The sequence below is a fragment of the Heterocephalus glaber genome, unplaced genomic scaffold (genome assembly GCF_053883595.1).
Source record: "Heterocephalus glaber isolate CG9 unplaced genomic scaffold, H.glaber_assembly_v1.0 deba00001428, whole genome shotgun sequence".
Lineage (NCBI taxonomy): Eukaryota > Metazoa > Chordata > Mammalia > Rodentia > Bathyergidae > Heterocephalus > Heterocephalus glaber.
In genome coordinates, this window is record NW_028258293.1 from 25278581 (window position 1) to 25284908 (window position 6328).

At 36.9% G+C, this 6328-nt stretch overlaps 1 pseudogene; it reads left to right on the plus strand.

Annotated features, from left to right (window-relative positions):
• The first annotated feature begins 4808 nt into the window (after positions 1 to 4808).
• LOC101708744 (olfactory receptor 51G2-like) lies at positions 4809 to 5818 on the plus strand (annotated as a pseudogene).
• The last annotated feature ends 510 nt before the right edge of the window (positions 5819 to 6328 follow it).

Here is a 6328-nt window from a genome sequence, read left to right on the forward strand (position 1 = left end):
CCAGTTGCACTATTGAATTTTGTTATTAAGTCTAGAAGACTTGTGGTGCTGTTCTTGGGGTCTTCCATTTGAGCATCATGTCATCTGCAGATAATGACAATTTAACTTCTTCCTTTCCTATCTTTATTCCTTTTATTTCTTACTCTTCTCTAATTACTCTGGATAATGTTTCCAAAATTATATTGAACAGGAGTGCTGATAGTGGACATCCTTGTCTTGTTCCTGATTTTAGTGTGAGGATTTCTTTTTAACCATTTAGTATAATACTGGCTGTTGGTTTTTCATAGATGGCTTTCCTCAGGTTGAGATAGAGACTGTCTATTCCAATTTTCTGTAGGGTTTTTTTTATCATGAATGTGTGCTGCATTTTGTTGAATGTTTCTTCTGCATCTATTGAGATGATCATATGGTTTTGTCCTTGGCTCTATTGATATAGTGTATTACATTTATTGATTTGCAGAATTGGACCATCCCTGCATCCTTGGGATGAATCCTATTTGATCAGGGTGTATGATTTTCTTGATGATCTTCTGCATTCTGTTTGCCAGTATCTTATTCAGGATTTTTTCATCTATGTTCATTTATGATAATGGCCTATAGTTCTCTTTTTTGGTTGGGTCTTTCTCTGCTTTTGGGATCAAGGTGATGCTTGCTTCCAGATATCAACTTGGGAGTATTGCTTCCCTTTCAATTTCATTGAGGATTTTAAACAGTAGTGTCAATAATTCTTTTCTAAATGTCTTATACAATTCAGGAGTAAAGCGATCTGGGCCCAGGCTTTTCTTAGCTGGTAAATTTTTAATTGCATTTTCAATTTTATTGATAGATATTAAGTTGTTTAGAATTTTTAGGTCTTTGTTCAACTTTGGTAACTTATATGTATCTAGGAATCTGTCCATTACTTCTGTGGGTTCCATAATATTGGTGTATAGTTGCTCAAAGTAGGTATTGATGATTCTCTGGATTTCTGCTGGGTCTGTTGTAATTTCACCCTTTTCATTCCTAATGGCATGGATTTGGGCCTTTTCTTTCCTTTTTTCTGATAAGTGTGGCTAAAGGCTTGTCAATTTTGTTTATTCTCTCAAATATCCAACTCTGCTTTATTGATTTTTTTGTATCATTCTCTTAGTCTCCATTGCATTTATTTCTCCTCTGATCTTTATAATTTCCTCCCTTGTATGAGCTTTGGGTTTGGCCTGCTCTTCTTTATCTAGAAGCTTGAGGTTCAGCATCTGGTTGTTTAATTTATTTTCATAACATGAGATTCACTTCTGTGAATTTCCCTCGTAAGACTGCTTTCATTGTGTCCTATAGATTCTTATATGTTGGATTGGCATTGTCATTTAATTGGAGAAACTCTGATTTCTTCATTCATTTCTTCTGTGACCCATTGGTCATTCACAAGTGTGTTGTTCAATTTCCATGTGTTTATGAGATTCTTGTGGTTTCTATTGCTATTAATCTCCAATTTCATCACACTATAGTCTGATAATATGCATAAGATAACTTCAATTCATTTGCACTTACTTGAACCTGTCCTATGAACTAGTATGTGGTCTACTTTGGAGAATGACCTGCGTGCAGCAGAAAAGAATCTGCATTCTGCTTTTATGGGATGGAACACTCTGTAAGCATCTGTTCAGTACATTCGTTCAAGAATTTGATTGAGTTCTAGTATTTCATTGTTTATTTTCTTTCTAGTTGTTTTATCTATTTGTGACAGTGGGGTATTGAGGTTCCCCACTACTATTGCATGAGTATTTATTTGAATTTTCTTGTCTGTTAGTATTTGTTTTATATAGTTGGGTGCACTAATATTCAGTGCATATATATTTATGATTGTCATCTCTTCCTGTTGGATTGTTCCCCTTACAAGGATGTAGTGTCCTTCTTTGTCTCTCTTAATCAGTGTTGGTTTGAAATCCATTTTTATCTGCAAATAGGATAGCTACTCCTGCTTTTTTTCAGGTTCCTGTTGCATGGAGTAGTGTTTTCCACCCTTTAACTCTCAGTCTATGATTTTTTTTAATTAAGTGTGTTTCTTGTATGCAGCATATTGTTGAATCTTGCTTCTTGACCCATTCCGCCAGTCTATTTCTTTTGATTGGTGAATTGAGACCATTAGACCATTAATATTGATAGTTATAACTTATATGTATTGACTTATCCTTGTCATGACCATTTCCTGTTGTTGGATTCTCCCCCTTTGCATATAATTTCTTGTTGTGCCTGATGGATTCATTCTGCTGGCCTCCTGGGGTTGTGATCCTCAATGTCTTTTCCTAGGATATTGTTTACAAGTTCCTAGAATGCTGGTTTCAAATTCATGAAGCTCCTCAGGTGCTCTTTGTCATGAAAGTATTTTATTTCTCCATCAATTTTAAAAGATAGTTTTGCAGGGTACATCAACCTGGGTTGGAGACTGTTTTCCTTTAGGGCTTGAAATACCTCACTTCAAGCTCTTCTTGCCTTGAGGGTATATGTTTAGAAATCTGCTGTGATTCTTATGGGCTTTACTTTGTATGTGATTTGTTTCTTTTCTCTAACTTCTTGTAGAATTTTGTTCTTCTGTTGCATTTCTGGAATCTTAATTACTATATGCCTAAGTCTAGATATTTTTTTGATCAAGGCTATTTGGAGTCCTACATGCCTCCCTTATCTGTATGTCAAGTTCTTTTCCCCTGCTTAGGTAGTTTTCTGCCAGTACTTCAGTGAACAGTTTTTTTGTGTTGTTTCCACTCTCTCCTGTTTCTCCATTGACTCCTTATCAGTCTTAAGTTATTCTTCTTTGCATCATCTAGCAGCTGCTGGATTTATTTCTCATGATCCTTTATTGCTTTTTAAAAAATTTTCTTTTTCTGGTCACTAATTACAATCCTCTCTTCTATATCTGATATTCTGTCCTCATATTGGCTCATTCTGCTGCATAAATGTTCAATGGAGTTTTTAATCTCTTGAATATCTGTTTGCATCTGTTTTATGGATTCCATTTATTTCTTATGCTGGGATTCCATCATATTCCTCAACTCCTCTATTTTTTTTATCAGTGTCTGTTCTAGATTTATTAATCATGACTTGCAGTATGGGCACAATCTCTGTTGTTATCTGAGAAATTACTTCTGATTTCATTTTTTCCAGATCCTCTTTCTTTGCCAGTTCAGGGAGTCCAGATTATTGAGTATCAGACTGTTCTATCTCCTTGTCCTTTGAAGTTGCCTTAGGTGATCTGGAAGTCTGGTTTTGATATTTGTTTACATGTCTTCTTATTTTAACAGATACAGCCTGCTGTGCCTTTGTTGAGGTGACTTTTTGCTCACACAGTGGGCTTCAATTCTCAGCAAGCCACAGGGCAGCCTTTTCTCTGCTGCTCACCACTGTACTTATTTCTGGGTTTAGAATGGAGGCCTTCTGGATCCCTACACTTCCCTGTTGACTGGGTGGGGTTTTGGTTGGGGCCTGGGTACACTTGCAATGCTATTTGTGTGTATCTCTGGCTGGGGCCTGCCCACTGTGTAGCTGCTGTTTGGGAAGGCCTTTGTCTGGGGACTATGCACCCAAGTCACTGGTGTCTGAGCAGGCTTCTGCCTGGACTCTACACACAGTTACCAATTGTATCCGGGCAGGCCTCTGGCTGTTGTTTGTGTACCTGTGCTGTTCTTTTCCAGGCAGGCCTTTGGCTGGGGCCTGTGGGCCCAATCTGCTGGGGTCTGGGCTGGGCCCTGGGTGGGACCTGTCCCCACCAGTGCTACTCTGACCCAGGTCTTGTATCACATTCAAAAACAAAAATGACTTAAGTTTCCTCACAGGAAGTTTTTAGGGAACAAAGAAGTTGTGGTAAATTTGATCATAAAAATACTTGCATAACTGATATGTCATAGATTTCACTTGTGCATGTCTTTATCAGACTGCCTTCCACAACCAGCAATGCAAGCAAAGAAGTAACAGTCTTTGAATAGTTCCTGTACCACTACAGTCCAGTTCAGATGTTGAATATCCAAACTTGTGGCATAAGTAAATAAATGGTTGATAAGAATAACAACCAATGTATAAATCATACAACAAAAATGGTGGTGCCAATTTTAATCTTGATTACAAATGAATTAACTATACAAGAAACAAAAATATGTAAAACCTAAAGATCTTATTCATAATAAATGGTGCTGGAAAAACTGGATTTCAATCTGCCAGAAATTAAAACTAGACCCATATCTATCACCATGCACTAAACTAAGATTGAAGTGGATTAAAGATCTAACTATTAAGATAAATTCAAGGATTTTTAAGTCTATAATATTTGACTAGAGACATAAATATTATCTTAAGCTTTAGAATAAGTGTTTACTCATAGTGATCACTTTTCCTAATCTTATTTTAATATAATTTTTTCTCTTAGTTCTCTACATTTTTCAATAAAACTAGAACATGTGTTCATATACTATAAAAATTAATGCATAACATATTTAAAGATAGAACAAGATATTAGAAGATTCAGAAATAATGTAGCATTGTAAAGTCAGTACAAAGCATGTATCTTAGGATTTCACTGAACTATGAATGCATTGCTGGATTTATTCATTAGAAATGAATGGATCAACTTGGTGAAGTTAATAAAATGAGGATAAGTCCTTTATTTTAAATATTGAATGGATGAGCCTCTTATTTTCAGATTATCAAAGGTTTTAGAGTTTTCTACATCTCATTTTTCATTGGTGCAATCATTATCAGTTAAAGTAAATGCATTACTAGGATAAGAATTCCAATTACAGTCTAAATATTCAGATTCTAAAATTCTGTCCTAACTATCAACAATGGAGGCTCAGACAACACATTTCATTCTAGGACAACACATTTCGTTCTATCCTAGGATCACACTGTCTGTCAACAGCACTAGCTCCACCTTCTCCTGCTTCCTGGTCACAGGTATCCTGGGGCTGGAAGCACCACACATTAGGATCTCCATACCCTACTGTGCCATGATCCTCATTACCTTGGTAGGTAACATGACCATCATGACAGTTATCTGGAGGGAGCAGACCCTCCATATGTCCATGTACCTCTTCCTGGCCAGGCTAGCTGCCTCTGATCTAGGCCTGTCCCTCTTCACCTTCCCCACCATGCTGTGAATATTCTGGCTGGATGCTCAAGAGTGGACCTTCCCTGCTTGCTTCACCCAAATGTTCTTTATCCACACCTTTCAGTAATTTGAGTCTGGCGTTATTCTGGCCATGGCCTTTGACCACTATGTGGTCATTTCCTATCAACTTCACTATTCCTCGATCCTCACTCACAGTACAATCTCCAGGATAGCTTTGGCTGCTCTTTTGCAAACCATGGCAATAGAGGTGCCTCTCCTCATTCTCTTTAAGAGGCTGTGTTTTTGTTGCTCTAATGTACTTTCTTACTCTTACTGTCTGCATCCTGACATCATAAAGTTCTCCTGCTCCAATACCAGAATTAACAGCAGCTTAGAATTGTTTGTGGTGCTCTCCACCATGGGACTCGACTTCCTCCTCATTCTCCTTTCTTATGTGTTGATTTTGAAAACTGCTGAGCATCCCATGGTGGGCACCTCAAGGCTCTCAACACCTGCATCACCCACCTGTGTGCCATGGTCCTCTTCTTCTCCCCCATGATCTGCCTGTCTATGCTACACTGCTTTGGCCCAAGGCTTCCCTCCTACGTCAATGTTACCATGACCAACATGTACTTCCTAATTCCTCCTGTGATGAAACCCACTGTGTATGTGGTAAAAACCAAGCAGATGAGAGATAAAATACTCAGCTTTTTCTTCAGAAGTATACTTGGAGAATCAAGGTGACACCTAACGTACTTTTTACATGTTTAAAGTTTTGAAGAGCTTTCTCTTTCAGTTATCGCTCTCCTACAACTTAGTCATGGAAGTTTCCTTTGTGAAAATCATTATCTATAGTTTGGAAAGGAAATGAAAAAATAGTATTTTCTTTTTCTTACCACTGTAAAAGATATATTTAACACTGAAGTTTGTGTAATTTTGTGTTAACATAACTTTAATTCAAATACATTTTAATGGATTTTTAAAAAATTCTATGCACCCAATACACTCTCTGAATATCACTTTTCATATCACCTAATCTACATTAATCTAATCAGAGAAGGTGTTTTAGGAATTCCTAAAGTAGTTGAGGAAAATAATGATAGTTAGGTTGTTTATGATGAGACAGCCATCCAGACATCAATAAACACAGTGTCTTTTATGTTGACATCAATACCAGAATGTTCATAACAATTCAAAAAATATTGTTATATGCCTTGTCAATTTTATCTAATCTACATGTAAAGTGATAGTGTC